This window comes from Callithrix jacchus, chromosome 6, assembly GCF_049354715.1.
Source record: "Callithrix jacchus isolate 240 chromosome 6, calJac240_pri, whole genome shotgun sequence".
NCBI lineage: Eukaryota > Metazoa > Chordata > Mammalia > Primates > Cebidae > Callithrix > Callithrix jacchus.
Window position 1 is genome coordinate 115,216,041 of NC_133507.1, and position 18,439 is coordinate 115,234,479.

Genomic DNA, 18,439 nt, shown 5'->3' on the forward strand with positions numbered 1-18,439 from the left:
GAAGAGCAACCCCAAGGCACATAATCGTCAGATTCAACAAGGTTGAAATAAAGAAGAAAATACGAAGGGCAGCCAGAGAGAAAGGTTGGGTCACCCACAAAAGGAAGGCCATCAGACTCACAGCAGATCTCTCAGCAGAAACACTACAAGCCAGAAGAGAGTGGGGGTCAATATTCAACATCCTTAAAGAAAAGAACTTTCAACCCAGAATTTCATATCCAGCCAAACCGAGCTTCATAAGTGAAGAAAAAATAAAATCCTTTGTGAACAAGCAAGTACTCAGAGAGTTTGTCACCACCAGGCCTGCTTTACAAGAGCTCCTGAAAGAGGAACTACACATAGAAAGGAACAACCAGTACCAACCATTCCAAAATTACACTAAATGCTAAAGAGCATCAACATAATGAATAATCTACATCATCTAATGGGCAAAACAGCCAGCTAGAATCAAAATGGCAGTATCAAATTCACACATAACAATATAAACCATAAAAGTAAATGGACTAAATACACCAATCAAAAGACACAGACTGGCAAATTGGATAAAAATCCAAAACCCATCATTGTGCTGTATCCAGGAAACCCATCTCACATGCAAGGATACAAAAAGGCTAAAAATAAAGGGAAGGAGGAAGATTTACCAAGCAAATGGAGAGCAAAAAAAAAAAGCAAGAGTTGCAATTTTCATCTCTGATAAAATAAACTTTAAAGCAACAAAGATCAAAAGAGACAAAGAAGGTCATTACATAATGGTAAAAGGATCAATACAACAAGAAGAGCTAACAATCCTAAACATATAGGGACCCAATACAGGAGCACCCAGATACATAAGGCAAGTTCTTAATGACTAACAAAGAGACTTAGACTTCTACACAATAATAGTGTGAGACTTTAACACTCCACTGTCAATATTAGACTGATCAACCAGACAGAAAATCAACAAGGATATTCAGTGCTTGAACTCAGCCCTGGAACAAGCAAACCTGATAGACATTTACAGAACTCTCCACCCCAAATCCACAGAATATACATTCTTCTCAGCACCACATCACACCTACTCTAAAATTGACCACATAATTGGAAGTAAAGCACTGCTCAGCAAATGCAAAACAACTGAAATCATAACAAACAGGCTCTCAGACCATAGTGCAATCAAGTTAGAGCTCAGAATTCAGATACCAACCCAGAACCGCAAAACTACATGGAAACTGAACAACTGGCTCTTGAATGTTGGCTGGATAAAAAATGAAATGAAGGCAGAAATAAAGAAGTTCTTTGAAACCAATGAGAATGAAGACACGACATGCCAGAATCTCTGGGACACATTTAAAGCAGTCTCTAAAGGAAAATATATAGCAATAAGTGCCCATATGAGGAGAATGGAGAGATCCAAAATTGACACCCTATCATCAAAATTGAAAGAGCTAGAGGATCAAGATAACAAAAAATCTCAAAACCCTGCAGAAGACAAGAAATAACTAAGATCAGAGCTGAACTGAAGGAGATGGAGACATGAAAAACCCTTCAAAAAATCAATAAATCCAAGAGCTGGTTTTTTGAAAAGATCAACAAAATAGACAGACCACTAGCCAGACTGATAAAAAAGAAGAGAGAACAACCAAATAGATGCTTCAGCAAAGTCTCAGGATATAAAATCAATGTGCAAAATCACAAGCATTCGTCTACACCAATAACAGACTTAAAGAAAGCCAAATCAAGAACGAACTGCCATTCACAATTGCTACAAAAAGAATAAAATACCTTGGAATACAACTCACAAGGAACGTAAGGGACCTCTTCAAGGAGAACTACAAACCACTGCTCAACGAAATAAAAGAGGACACAGACAAATGGAGAAACATTCCATGTTCATGGTTAGAAAGAATTAATATCATGAAAATGGCTATACTGCCCAAAGTGATTTACAGAATCAATGCTATCCCCATCAAGCTACCATTGACTTTATTCACAGAACTGGAAAAAACCACCATGAACTTCATATGGAACCAAAAGAGAGCCTGCATAGCCAAGTCAATTCTAAGCAAAAAGTGTAAGTGGGAGGCATCACACTACTGGACTTCAAACTATACTACAAGGCTACAGTAATCAAAACAGCATGGTACTGGTACCAAAACAGAGATATAGACCAGTGGAACAGAACAAAGGCATCAGAGGCAACACAGCATATCTAAAACCATACAATATTTGATAAACCTGACAAAAACAAGCAATGGGGAAAGGACTCTCTGGTTAATAAATGGTGTTGGGATAACTGGCTAACCATATGCAGAAAGCAGAAACTGGACCCCTTCCTGACACCTTACACTAAAATTCACTCCAGATGGATTAAAGACTTAAATATAAGGCCTGGCACCATAAAAACCCTGGAGGAAAGTTTAGGCAAAACCATTCAGTACATAGAAGTAGGCAAGGACCTCATGAACAAAACACCAAAAGCGTTGGCAACAAGAGCCAAAATAGACAAATGGGACCTAATGAATCTCCACAGCTTCTGCACAGCAAAAGAAACAGTCACTAGAGTGAATCGGCAACCAACAGAATGGGAAAAAATGTTTGCAGTTTACCCATCTGACAAAGGGCTGATATCCAGAATTTACAAAGAACCCAAAAAAAATTTACAGAAAAAAAACAGACAAGCCCATTCAAAAATGGGCAAAGGATATGAACAGACACTTTACAAAAGAAGACATATATGAGGCCAACAATTATATGAAAAAATGCTCATCATCACTGGTCATCAGAGAGATGCAAATCAAAACCACATTGAGATACCATCTCACGCCAGTTAGAATGGCGATCATTAAAAAATCTGGAGACAACAGATGCTGGAGAGGTTGTGGAGAAAAAGGAACACTTTTACACTATTGGTGGGAGTGTAAATTAGTTCAACCATTGTGAAAGACAGTGTGGCGATTCCTCAAGGCCTTAGAAATAGAAATTCCATTTGACCCAGCAATCCCATTACTGGGTATATAGCCAAAAGACTATAAATTGTTCTCCTATAAGGGCACATGCACACGAATGTTCATTGCAGCACTGTTTACAATAGCAAAGACCTAGAATCAACCCAAATGCCCATTGATGATAGACTGGATTGGGAAAATGTGGCACATATACACCATGGAATATTATGCAGCAATCAACAATGTTGAGCTCGTGTCGTTTGTAGTGACATGGATGAATCTAGAGAACATCATTCTCAGCAAACTGACACAAGAACAGAAAATGAAATACCGCATATTCTCACTCATAGGCGGGTGATGAAAAATGAGAACACATGGACACAGGGAGGGGAGTACTAAACACTGGAGTCTACTGGGGGGGAAAGGGGGGGGCCAGCGGTGGGGGGAGGTGGGGAGGGATAGCCTGGGGAGAAATGCCAAATATGGGTGAAGGGGAGAAAGGAAGCAAAACACACTGCCATGTGTGTACCTATGCAACTGTCTTGTATGGTCTGCACATGTACCCCAAAACCTAAAATGCAATAAAAATTTAAAAAACAAAAACAAAGAAGGTAAATATTCACTGGTCTGTTTGGACAATTTGTTCAGGCTCTAGCTTTTCAATTTTGGAAACTTGTTTTTACCAATCATAAAGGGTTCTCTTCGAACAGTCTCAAACCATATAAATCAAAAAAGATCATACTATTAATTAAGATGTCTAATTTTTATTATATTATAATATCATATGTAATAAAGTAGGTTGAATACTCTGGCATAAATAATCTTCTGTAAAAGAAAAAGTCCACCAGAGAGTGTGTCTGTGAGAGTGTTTCCAGAAGAGATTAACATTTGAATTAGCAGAGTGAGAAAAGATCTCTCTCACCAATATAGGTGAACATCATCTAATTACTTGAAGGTCTGAATAGAAGAGAAAAGTGGAGGAAGGGTGAATTTGCTCCCTGCTTGATCTAGGATATTCATTTTATCCTGTCCTCAGACACTGATGCTCCTTGTTCCCAGGGCCTTTGGACTTAGAATGAAACTTGGACCATTGGCTTTGCTGGTTGTCAGGACTCTGAAATTAAGTAGGAATTACAGACATTCCCAAGCTTTGCTTCTAGCTTGCAGAGAGCACACTAGGGGGCTTCTTAGTCTCTATAATTACATTATTATAGATAGATAGATACATAGATAAATACATATAATTGTAGAAACATCAAGAGACAATGTGTGATTCAGCACTCTCTTTTTCTAATCTCCTTTCAAGATCGTGATTGCACCAATGTCAGAAATTTGAACAAACACTTCATATTCTTTTCCCCTCTCTCTTCATATGTGTGCTCATGTGTACAAATGCACAAATATACGTGCGCATACACACACACAAGTATATCATACACAAACACAAAACAAGGCCTTCATGCGATGATAGTCATCAAATGCTAATGAATATTTCTAAATAAAGAGGTATTTTAAAAAATGTAATATTTTGGGCTTTTATCTTGCCTGATGTTTTTCAATAAGAAAATAATGTACTTATTTTTAATTAAAAGGAGAAAGTTATGATTTTTCTAAATTAAAGAACAAGGCCTATAATAGATGGACTGTCTAGTGAAGAGTAGCAGCAGTGTGTCATGTATTAAAACTAAGGATGAAGATAGAATAGGAAGAAGTAGCAGTAATCTCAGAAGTCTGGAGGGGCGATGCTCTGTCTATCTATCTATCTACCATCTATCTATATCAGAATGCAAACATAAATAAAGCAAACATTGACTGAACTGAAAGGAGAAATAGCAATACGATAGTAGCATGATATTTAAATCCTCCACTTTCAATATTAAGCTGATCAACACAACAGAAAATCAATGAACAGTGAACCTGAACAGTGAATGGTGTAATGAAACTGGGAACCAGTTGCAGAAGGAAACAGGAAAATTCACAAACATGAAATTTAAATTATTTTTTTTGCCAACCAATTGGTCAAAGGAAAATCTAAAAGGGAAATTAGAAAGCATCTTGAAATGTAAAAGTAAAATGAATATATAAGACAGTAAAACTTATGGGATGCAGCAAAAGCAGTGGTAAGCAGTACTAAGAGGGAAGCTTATAGCAAGAAAACTTATAAGTAAAAGGGAAAGATCTCCAGTAAACAATCTAACCATACACATTAAGAAACTAGAAAAAGAACAAATTAAGCTGAAAGTTAGCAGGAAGGAGTATATAATCAAAATTCAAGCAAAAATTAATGAAATAGAGATTAGGAAAACAATAGAAAAAATCAATGAAATAAGCTTTGGTTGTTTGAAAAGGTAAACAAAGTTGACAAATAATAGACTCAATAGACGACTTTTTTTTTTAATTTCCTTCCTTCCTTCCTTCCTTCCTTCCTTCCTTCCTTCCTTCCTTCCTTCCTTCCTTCCTTCCTTCCTTCCTTCCTTCTTTTTTTTTGACAGACTCTTGCTCCATTGCCCAAGCTGGAGTGTAGTGGCACAATCTCAGCTCACTGCAACCTCTGCTTCCTGGATTCAAGTGATTCTCCTGTCTCAGTCTCCAGAGTAGCTGGTATTACAGGCATATACCCCCACATTCGGCTAATTTTTATATTTTTAGTACAGACGGGGTTTCACCATGTTGGCCAGGCTGGTCTAGAACTCCTCACCTCTAGTGATCCTCTCACCTTGGCCTCCCAAAGTGCTGGGATTACAGGTGTGAGCCATCATGCCAGGTGTAGACTATTAAAAAAGTACATTCAAAGAAATAATTCAGAAATTATAGCAGTGGTATTTCAGAAATGAAAGCAGTAGCATCATTATAACTGATGCTATAGAAATAAGAAAGATCATAATAGATTTCTATGAATAATTATTCACCAATAAACTGATTAACTGTGAAGAAATGAATAAATTCATAGAAGCCTACAAGCTACTAGCACAGCAATATAAAGAAAAAAAAAGTCTGAACACACCTTTAACTAGAAAAAAAGATTGAAACAAGACCAAAAACCTCCTGACTTTACTGGAAAATTTACCAAAAAATTTGAAATAAATTTATGTCAATCCTTCTTAAAGTAATCTAATGTTAACAAGAATGGTACCCTTTTGAACTCTTTTTATAAAGTCAGCATTATTGTGATACCAAAACCAGATAAAGATACTGAAATAAAGAAAAGAAACCTGCAGTCCAATATCTCTGAAAAATATATGCAGAAGTCCTCAACAAAATAGTAGTAAATTAAAAAAAGAATAATACACCATGACCATGTAGAATTTATCCATGGAATGCAAGAATGTTTCAACATATACAAATCAATATACGTAATACCCCAAATTAACAGAGTCAAGAAAAAAATCACATGAAATTCCCAACAGATGCATTTTAACACTCTTTCGTGCTAAAACTTCTTCTGACTTAGTAGATGTAGAATAAGTGTTTCTCAAAATTATAAAGCTCATTTATTAGAAGTTCACAACTATCATCATAGTCAATACCAAAACTTAAATTGTTTCCTCCAAGATCAGAAACAAGAGGAGGATACCGATGATCTCCACATTTTTATGATTATTATTATTAGTAGTAGTAGTATTTTGAGGCAGGGTCTCATCCTGTCGCCCAAGCTAGTGTGCAGTGGCACAATCACAGCTGACTGCAGCCTTGACCTCCTGGCCTCAGGCAGGCTTATGTTTAAGCCTGCCGAGTAGCAGGAACTATAGGCGTGTGCCACAATGCCCAGCTAATGTTTAAAATTGTTTGTAAAGATAGGGTTTCACTATGTTGCTCAGGCTGGTCTCAAACTGCTGGGCTCAAGCAATCCTCCTGCATCAGCCTCCCAAAGTGCTGGGATTACAGGCATGAGCCACCACACTCAGCCACTATCTCCATTTCTATTCAATGTTGTACTAAAAGGAACAACAGAATTTGAATTTGACAAAGAGAAGTACATTTATCTCTGTTTGCAGATGAAATAATCTTCTATGTCGATAATCCTTAAGATTAATAAAAAAATCGTTAGAACTAATAAAGAAATACAGCAAAATGCCAGATTTAAAAAGTAACATGCAAAAATTAGTACCATTTCTCCACACAAATATTTGAAAAAAATTAAAAGTCTCAGTTAAAACAGCATGAAAAGAATAAAATAGTGTAAAAAAGTTCATTTTTCTCAGCATCCTCACTAACGTTTGATATCCATTTTTTCTTTTTGATAATAACCATTCTAACCAAGGTAAGATAAGATCTCATTGTCTTTTTGATTTGCATTTTCTCAATGATTAGAGATGCTGAGCATTTTTTAATATAATTGTTGTCCACTTGTATGTCTTTTAAGAACTGTCTATTCAGATCCTTTGTCTGTATTTTAATTTGTGTGTGTGTGTGTGTGTGTGTGTGTGTGCTGTGGAATTAAGTTCCTCATATATTCTGAACATTTGTCCTTTGTTGGATGAATCATTTTCAAATATGTTCTCATATTTAATCAGTTATCTCTTCATTCTGTTGATTATTTTCTTTGCTGTACAGAAGCTTTTTGGCTTAACAAAAATCCCATTTGTCTATTTTTGCATTTGTTGCCTGTACCTTCCAGAGTCTTACCCATAAGTAAAATCTTTGCCCAGATCAATGTCCTGAAGCATTTCCCCTTTTTTCCACAGTAGTTTTTATAGCTTCAGCTTTTATATTTAGGTCTTTAATCCTCTTTGAGTTTATTTGCATACTGTTGGAGCGAATGCAAATGGAGCAGCCTTTATGAAAAAGAGCATGGTGATTTATCTAAAAATTAAAAGCAGAACTATTATATCACAAAAACTGAAACCAAAATCTCAAAAGATATCAGCATTACTATGTTTATTGTAGCAATATTTATAATAGTCAATATGTGGCAAAATAACTGAAATGTCCAATGACTTTTAAGTCCAATGGATTTAAAAATGTGATATATACACATATCGGGTCAGTGGCAGGGTGTAGGAAAAGAAAAATGGGAAATTGCTAATCAAAGACATAAAGTTTCAATTATGCAAGATTTAGAAGCTCTAGAGATCTGATGTACAACATTGTACCTACTTTAAAAAAAATACTGTGTTGTATACCTAATTTGCAAAAAGTGCAGATCTCACATTGTGTTCTCAGCACAATAAAATAAAAATTTTAAAGATCCCTAAAAAGTCCAAAAGACTTTCACTTGTAAGTGTAAAAAAGAATGTCACAAAGACAAGAGCAGAGTGCGTCATACACAAATTACAGGAGACAACAAAGAGAAAATGGGGCAGACTGCAAAAATATATAATAATTTAAATACTGGAAGTAATAACCTTATTTAAATTAAAGTACTAAGTAATATATATTTTTTTTAATTTCAGGCTAGCTACATTACCTTCCTAGTTAGAATGGTGATCAATCATGGGACACATGGCACCGATACTAATGTGCAGTGCATGAAAACTCCAGGCAGGTTTAGTTTACCAGTAAGGGAGAAAGAGCTAGAGTTGGAGTGAGAGTTAGAGCGAGAATGAGTGAAAAAGAACAAAATATGCAAATGTCTTAAGAAAACTGCTGAAGTTAAAAAAATATATATATGTGACTAGCATGTCCATGGGGGAATCAGTTGCTTACAAAGGAATGAGAACCCGAGTAAGGCCATATTCCCTATTTCTAAAATCATAGTTCTTAACCTATAAAACTGAATGTCAGAAGACGTAAAAACACCTCAAATGGCTTTGAAATAAGCGGCCTGAGACCAAGAATTTTGTTTGTCATTAAGATGTCAATATAGATAAAGAAAAACAAAAGATTATTTTAATTCAGTGTTTTAGAAAACATGTACAATTTTTGAGACAATACCTCAAGGAAGTAACTCAATTTAATAAAAATTAAATCAAAGCAATGTTCTCAACAGGAAACTGATTAGATTTTTCTAATAGATTATATTTTAAATGAAAATCAAGATTTGCTTTTTTAAGCTGGCAAAAGTTCAATTAACATAAAGCTGATTAAATTATTCATCAAATAGAATATTTATGAAAATCATTTATGACATACTGCTGGTAAGCACTTTTTAAAATTTTAGGCTAGCTAAATAAACTCTAATTTATTAAAAACTGTGATTTAATATAGGAGATATTATAGGACAAATTATACTAATTACAACTTGATAAAAAATGGAATTCTCCTAGAAAGGTAATTCAACATTACATGAAGCGTACAGATATTACTACAGCAAGAAATTTAGGACTTTTTTATACATACAAAGTGTTATTAGACTTATTATATATATTATAAAAATTAATCTGCATAATTTAAACTGCTTTTATCAATAAAAACCACTGTATGTAACTAATAAACAAAATTTTTCAAACATTTGCCTATTACTTTCTAACACTGTATTCATCTGAGCCAATTTAAAGATAAAATGGTACAACATAAAAATCTTTTGTTTTATTCTTCAGACATCCCTAGGTTCTAAAATATTGTGTGCATTATTTTCTTCTGGCTTTGATGATGCTAACCTCCAGTTTGCCAGTTTTCTATTTATAAAGTTGGCTTCTTTTCATTTTAACATGTTGAGACAGTGTACACCAAATTAGTTTGCAACACCTGGTCTAGAATATAGCTCATGAGAAATCCCGTCCCCAAATTACAATAATTTACAGTTTTATCTCATAGCCATGGTATAAAAATAAAGCCACCTGAGAGTGTTTTCATAAAAGTAGATATACTATCTAAGAAAAAGTTTATTACCTAAATACATGTAATTCTCCAGTGAGCTGTGCCATTTCTGTTTGTAAGTCCAAGTCAGCAAAAAGATACGAAATGTAAATTATTGCCAAGAGCCCTTGAGTTCTAGATCTGCTTTATATAAACTAATTTTTAAAGTAATAACTAAAATAACATCAATGTTCTAAACAAATCAGCTGGCATAAGTATCTAATAAAGTTTGAGTACTTAACTCATTTTATATTGGTATTGAGTTCTACTTTTAAAGTTTAAATATTAACGTCTGAAACAAGTTGTTTTTAGTTCCATCTTTTTTCCAATAGTAGTTATATAGTTACTTGTCAAAAAGAAGATAATTTGACCTTTTAAAATGGTATTCATTCTGAAACTCATTTTATCTTGTGCAAGAATCTGAGATATACTAATTATATTGTAAGCAAAAAGGAATTTGTTAATAGAATTTAGTAACACTTAAAACAATAAATACCTACACCTCTGGACGGAATGCTCTGACAACTCAGCAACATTGATGCATGGGTTTTCTTATTCTCTAAAAAGATTTGATACTATCCATTCGCAAGCCCACACAATTTCTGAAACTTAGCTCAGTTTTTCATGTGAAATGATATGATTTTATCAGTCTAAAATATAGGTTGTTTCGTCTAAGATCAAGCATTTACCTAACTCATTTTGCTGTGACCCAAGAAGCAAGATCAAGTCATTCATATCTACCTACTAGTGAGATCACATTGTCACATGAGGCAGTTCTATAAATATTTAGTTGACATATCCTAGACATTGAAATTAAAATAAAAAAATTTATTTTAATTGGAACTCTGTTATATTTGAAATTCTTACCTTAGTGATCATTTTGGTTAGCTGTGTATCTTCTAAAGATCAAGGAAAGCAAAAATTAGTAAAACTGTGCTGTCTTATATTTCAATTTACCTTAAAATACAATGTTTCATTGTGATTGAATAATTCACATAATAACAAAACATAAATGAAGTGAAATTTTATGCTGATTGAATCCCTTTTTTATCCGACTTTCTGCAATTGAAATCTGTTGGATAGTAAGTATGCAGGGTATTAAGTCATTCTAATTCCATGTATAAATTAATGACACCCATATCTTTAATTCTAGCACTTTCTCCTCTATAATATCTAATTGCCTACTCAATATAACTAGCTACATTTTAATAATGATGCAATTTAATATGCCCAAAATCAAAATCTTATTTCACCTACAGAACATAATCCTCTCATAGTCTTCTCCACTCAACTATCACACTCCCCACACAATGTCTTAGTGAGTCATGCAGGCTCTTTTCCTCTGAAATATGTCAAATATATGACTAGCCTCATTCACTGCTAGCATTCTATTCAGGCAGCCATCATACTTTACTTCACCTTTTCAATTCTAACTGATATAAATGCTTCTGTTTTTGTACATCCCTAGTTGCTTCAAAATACTATCAGAATGATCCCTTTAAATACAGACTAGATCATGTCACCTTAGCTCTACTCAATAGCCAATAGGATTTTCATTTTGTTGAATAAAACTTTGAACTTGTCTTAGAAGATTTCTGTGATCTGTGTCCTGCTACTTCTTTTTTTTGATTCCCCACCCTCTGACAGTATGTGTTGTTCCCTTCTATGTGTTCATGTGTTCTAATCATTTAGCTTCCACTTAGAAGCGAGAAAGTGCAGTGTATGATTTTCTGTTCCTACCCTAGTTTGCTAAGTATGATGGGCTCCAGCTTCATCCATGTCCCTGCAACGGACATAATACTGTTTCTCTTTTTTTGTTTTTATTATACTTTAAATTCTGGGATACACATACAGAACATACAGGTATACACGTGTCATGGTGGTTTGCTGCACCCATCAACCCATCATATACATTAGGTATTTCTCGTAATACTATCCATCTCCTTCCCCCCCACTCCATAAAAGACCTTGGTGTATGATGTTACCCTCCTTGGGTCTATGTGTTCTCATTGTTCAATTCCCACTTACGACTGAGAACATAAGGTGTTTGATTTTCTGTTCCTGTGCTGGTTTGCTGAGAATGATGGGTTCCGGCTTCATCCAAGTCCCTGCAAAGCACATGAACTCATCCTTTTTTTATGACTGCATTCCATGGTGTATATGTGCCACATTTTCTTTATCCAGTCTATCATTGATGTGCATTTGGGTTGGTTCCAAGTTTTTGCTATTGTGAACAGTGCTGTGATAAGCATACCTATGCATGTGTCTTTATAGTAGAATGATTTAAAATCCTTTGGCTATATACTCAGTAATGAGATTACTGAGTCAAATGAAATTTCTAGTTCTAAATCCTTGAGGAATCACCACAATGTCTTCCACAATCATTGAACTAATTTACACTCCCACCAACAGTGTAAAAGTGTTCCTATTTCTCCACATTTTCTCCAGCATTTGTTGTTTCCTGACTTTTTAATGATCGCCATTCTAACTGGTGTGGGATAGTATCTCATTGTAGTTTTGATTTGCATTTCTCTAATGACCTGGAATTATGAGTTTTATTCATGTTTGTTGGATGCATAAATGTCTTCTTTTGAGAAGTGTCTGTTCATACTCTTTGCCCACTTTTTGATGGGATTTTTTTTTCTTGTAAATTTGTTTAAGTTCTTTGTAGATTCTGGATATTAGCCCTTCGTCAGATGCATAGATTGCAAAAATTTTCTACCATTCTTTAGATTACTTGTTCACTCTGATGACAGTTTCTTTGCTATGCAGAAACTCTTCAGTTTAATTATATCCCATTTGTCAATTTTGGCTTATGTTGCCATTGCTTTTGGTGTTTTAGTCATGAAGTCTTTGCCCATGCCTATGTCCTGAATAGTATTGCCTAGGTTTTCGTCTAGGGTTTCATTGTTTTAAGGTCTTAGGTTTAAGTCTTTAATGCATATAGAATTAATTTTTGTATAAGGCATAAAGAAGGGGTCCAGTTTCAGTTTTCTGCAGATGGCTAATCAGTTTTCCCAACACTGTTTATTAAAAGGAAATCCTTTCCCCATTGCTTGTTTTTGTCAGGTTTGTCAAAGATCAGATGATTGTAGATGTGTGGTGTTATTTTTGAGGCCTCTGTTATGTTTTATTGGTCTATATATCTGTTTTGGTACCAGTACCATGCTGTTTTGGTTACTGTGACCTTGAAGTATAGTTTGAAGTCAAGTAGCATGATGCCTCCAGCTTTGCTCTTTTGCTTTGAAGTGTCTTGGCTATACAGGCTCATTTTTTGTTCCATATGAAATTTACTAGCTTTTTTTTAATTCTTAAAGAAGCACTAAATATGGACAGAAAAAACCAGTAACAGCCACTAAAACAACATGCCAAATTGTAAAGAACATTGACACTGTGAAGAAACTGCATCAACTGATGAGCAAAATAACCATTTAGCATCATAATGATAGAATTAATTTTACATATAACAATATTAACCTTAAATGTAACTGAGCTAAATTCCTCAATTAAAATACACAGACTGGCAAATTAGATAAAGTGTCAAGACCCACTGATGTGTTGTAATCAAGAGACTCATCTCATATGCAAAGACACACATAGGCTCAAAATAAATATTGACCAAGCAAATGGAAAGCAAACAGAGGCAGGAGCTGCAATCCTAGTCTCTAATGAAACAGACTTTAAACCAACAAATATCAAATAAGACAAAAAAGAGCATTACATAATGGTAATGGGATCAACACAATAAGAAGAGCTATCCAAAATATATATGCACTCAATACAGAACCACCCAGATTTATTAAGGAAGTTCTTATAGGCCTACAAAGAGACTTAGACTCCCAAACAATAATGGTGAGAGACATTAGCACCCACTGTCAATATTAGATCAATAAGAGAAAATTACCAAGCATATTCAGGACTTGAACTCAGATCTGGATCAAATGGGCCTAATAGACCTCTGCAGAACTCTCACCCCAAATCAAGAGAATATACATTCTTCTCAGCACCACATTAAATTATTCTAAAATTGACCACATAATTGGAAGTAAAACACTCCTCAGCAAATGCAAAAGAAAATAAATTATAGCAAACAGTCTCTCAGACCTTAGTGCAATAAAATTAGAATTCATGATTAAGAAACTCACTCAAAATCATACAACTACACGGAAACTGAACAACCTGCTCCTGAATGATTCTTGGGTCAACAATGAAATTAAGGCAGAAATAAATAAGTTCTTTGAAACCAATGAAAAGAATGAAGGCACAATTTAACAGAATTTCTGGGACACAATTAAAGCAGCTTTTAGAGGCAAATTTATAGGACTAAATGCCCACAGAAGAGCATGGCAAAGACCCAAAATTAACATCCTAACATCACAATTAAAGAACTAGAGAAGCAAGAGCAAACAAATTCGAAAGCTAGCAGAAGAAATAACTAATATCAGAGCAGAACTGAAGCAGATAGAGACAAAAAGAAAAACCTTCAAAAAAATTAATGAATCCAGGAATTTTTTGAAAAGATTAACAAAATAGTTAGACCACTAGCAAACTAATAAAGAAGAAAAAAGAGAAGAATCTAACAGACACCATAAAAATACTAAATGGAATATCACCAGTGATTCCACAGAAATAAATACTGCCATTAGATAATACTATAAGCACTTCTATGCAAAGAAACTAGAAAATCTTGAAGGAATGCATAAATTCCTGAACACCTATACCCTCCCAAGACTAAACCAGTAACAAGTTGAATCCCTGAATAGACCAATACCAAGTTCTGAAATTGAGGCAGTAAATATCAGCTTACCAAGCAAAAAAAGCCCAGGACCAGATGGATTCTCAGCTGAATTCTATCAGAGGTACAAAGAAGAACTGGTACCGTTCCTTCTGATACTATCCAAACAATAGAAAAAGAGGATTCCTCCCTAACTCATTTTATGAGGCTAGCATCATCCTGATACCAAAACCTAGCAGGGACACAACTAAAAAATAAAATTTCAGGCCAATATTCATGATGAACATTGATGTGAAAATCCTTGATAAAATACAGGCAAACTCGAATCCAACAGCACATCAAAAAGCTTATCTGTCATGATCAAGTCGGCTACATCCCTAGGATGCAAGGGTGGTTCAACATATATAAATCAATAAACATAATACATTACATGAAGAGAACCGATGACAAAAACCATGATTATCTTATTACATGCAGAAAAGTCCTTTAATAAAATTCAACACCCCTTCATGCCAAAAACTCTCAATAAACTAGGTATTGATGGAACATATCTCAAAATAATAAGAGCTATTTATGACAAACCCACTGCCAATATCATACTGAATGGGCAAAAGCAAGAAGCATTCCCTTTGAAAACCAGCACAAGACAAGGATTCCCTCCCTCACCACTCCTATTCAGCACAGAATTGGAAGTTCTGGCAAAGGCAATGTGCCCTGCAACTTCTGTCTCTCAACTCCTGACACTCTTTATTCTTGCTCTCAGAGCCATTGATTCATCCCCTTACTACTCTTTGAACACATGAAGCAAATGTTTTCTTCCATCCTCAGGCCATTATAGTTGTTATTTTCTCCAAGTTATTTAGTCCTTTACCTTTATTTATTGTCATCTATAAAATACTTCCTCATTCTCAGCATGTATGACCTTCCTTTATTTTATGGCATAACACTCATCATCTCCTGAAATAGTATGTAACTTGACATTTATATGCATTTATATATGTAAATATGTATATATATATAATGTATATATGTATGCATGCCGTTGGCCCTCCATATTCTGTGTTCTGCATCCATGGATTCAACCAAACATGGATTGAAATATTTAAAAAAAAAAATTCACAATGTTTCAAAGACAAAAGTTTCAATCTGCTGTGCTCTGAGTACTGTGTTGAATTCATGTGAATGCAATTTTCTGTAGGCATTGTATTAGATATTGTAAGTAATCTAGAGAATATTTAAATAAATGAGAGTATATGCATAGGTTATATGCAACTACTTTGCCATTTTATATCAGAGATTTGACCAGCTCTGAATTTCGGTATCTGTAGAGGTCCTGGAAGCAATTCTTCACAAATACTGAGGAACACTGTATGTGTATATATAGACTCACACACACACACACACACACGTGAATATATCTATTTCTCTCTATATACACATATCCCCTTATTAAGTCATAAAATATCATCCAGTTCTCTGAAATTATTTTATTAGGACTCTAAAAAGACTCAAGATGATTCTGTGAGAACAACCCACGATTGGAGCTCTCCTTGAATCTGCGGAGAGGTGAGTCAGAGGTGCATTTCCAGACTGATCTTTATTGCCCACAGAACAGGGAAATTCCCGAGTATAAAGGAGACGTGGGACTCCAGGCAGTACCTCTTCCTGGCGAAACTGGCACCCGGGGTGGCGGCGGCCGGCCCTACCCAGCGCTTCCCACAGGGCGCGCTTGTCCAGGTGCCCTGTTGAACCGGCAACCTGAGACTTGAGAGGGCTGAACTTGAGACTGAACGAGACGTGGACAGTGGGCCAGCCCAGGGGTTTGCAGGGACAGAGCGTCTGGGGTAGCCCAGTGGGACGAACAAAACCACGATTTCAAACAATCCCCATGCAGACGGTCCAAGATGCTCCGTGGGGTAGGGGTGTCCACCATTACCGAGGAAACCCACCCCAACTGAGATACAAGCCCACTGCTGACGCAGCCAGCCGTTGCCGAGGCAACCAGCTACAACAGAGAGACTCCACCGCAGGGCATGGAAGAGACCACAGCAGAACAGCAGAGCCTGCAGCAACAGGGTGAACCACACAACAGCAGGGCGGAGCCTCGGCAGGCAAACAGTGGCTGGTCTGCCTCCTAGCTGGGCAGGACACGTCAACGGACATCCAAAAATAAAGCCCAAACCCCCCAGCACAGAGCATTTGAGAAAAAAAGGGTTTTTATAATGAGCTCTGTTGCAGCAGAATCAAACTTAGCAGCCTAACAGCCCTGAATGAACAACAGAGCTCACAGCTCAGCAATTGAGCTCCTATAAAGTACAGACTGTCTCCTCAAGTAGCTCCCTGACCCCTCTATATCCAAAAGACTGACATTTGGCAGGCATCAACCTGGGACAAAGATAGCAGAAAAAGAAACTGGTAGCATCCCTCACTGTGCCACAGCTGCTAGAGGTGCACCCCAGACAGGCAGGGCCTGGAGTGGACCTCAGCAGTCGTACAGTGAAGGGGCTAGACTGGTAGAAGGAAAACCAAGTAACAGAAATACTTCATCATCAACAATCTGGGTGTCCACTCAGAGACCCAATCAAAAAGTCAGCAACTACACAGATGACAAGCAGATAAATCCACAAAGATGGGAAGAAACCAGTGCAAAAAGGAAAAAAACACCCGAAACCAGAACACCTCACCTCCTAGAAAGGACCAAAACTCCTCACCAGCAAGGGAACAAAACTGGACGGAGAATGACTGTGATGAAATGATGGAATTAGACTTCAGAAGGTGGATAATGAAAAACTTTTGTGAGCTAAAAGAACATGTATTAAATCAATGCAAAGAATCTAAGGAACTTAAAAAAAGATATGTGGAAATGATAACAAAAATGGATAAATTAGAGAGGAATATGAATGAATTAAAGGAGCTGAAAAACACAATACGAGAACTTCACGAAGCATGCAACAGTTTCAATGCTGAATAGACCAAGCAGAAGAAAGAATATCTGAAGTCGAAGACCAACTCAATGAAATAAAACAAGAAACCAAGATTAGAGAAAAAAGCGCAAAAAGGAATGAACAAAGTCTCCAAGAAATGTGGGACTATGTGAAAAGACCTAACCTACGTTTGATAGGTGTACCAGAAGGGGACGAAGAGAATGAATCCAAGCTGGAAAATACTCTTCAGGACATCATCCAGGAAAATTTCCCCCACCTAGCAAGACAGGCCAACACTGAAATGCAGGAAATACAGAGAACACCAAAAGATATTCCGCAAGAAGAGCAACCCAAGGCACATAATCGTCAAATTCAACAAGGTTGAAATAAAGGAGAAAATACTAAGGGCAGCCAGAGAGAAAGGTCGGGTCACCCACAAAGGGAAGCCCATTAGACTCACAGCAGATCTCTCGTCAGAAACACTACAAGCCAGAAGAGAGTGGGGGCCAATATTCAACATTCTTAAAGAAAAGAACTTTCAACCCAAAATTTCCTATCCAGCCAAACTGAGCTTCAGAAGTGAAGGAAAAATAAAATCCTTTGCGAACAAGCAAGTACTCAGAGATTTTGTCACCACCAGGCGAGCTTTACAAGAGCTCCTGAAAGAGGCACTACACATAGAAAGGAACAACCAGTACCAGCCATTCCAAAATCACACTAAATGCTAATGAACATAAACATAATGAAGAATCTACAACAACTAACAGCAAAACAGCCACTTAGCATCAAAATGGCAATATCAAATTCACACATAACAATATTAACCCTAAATGTAAATGGACTAAATGCACCAATCAAAAGACACAGACTGGCAAATTGGATAAAAATCTAAAGCCCATCAGTGTGCTTTATCCAGAAAACCCATCTCACATGCACGGATACACAAGGGCTCAAAATAAAGGGATGGAGGAAGATTTACCAAGCAAATGGAGAGCAAAAAAAAGCAGGAGTTGCAATTCTCATCTCTGATAAAATAGACTTTAAAGCAACAAAGATCAAAAGAGACAAAGAAGGCCATTACATAATGGTAAAAGGATCGACACAACAAGAAGAGCTAA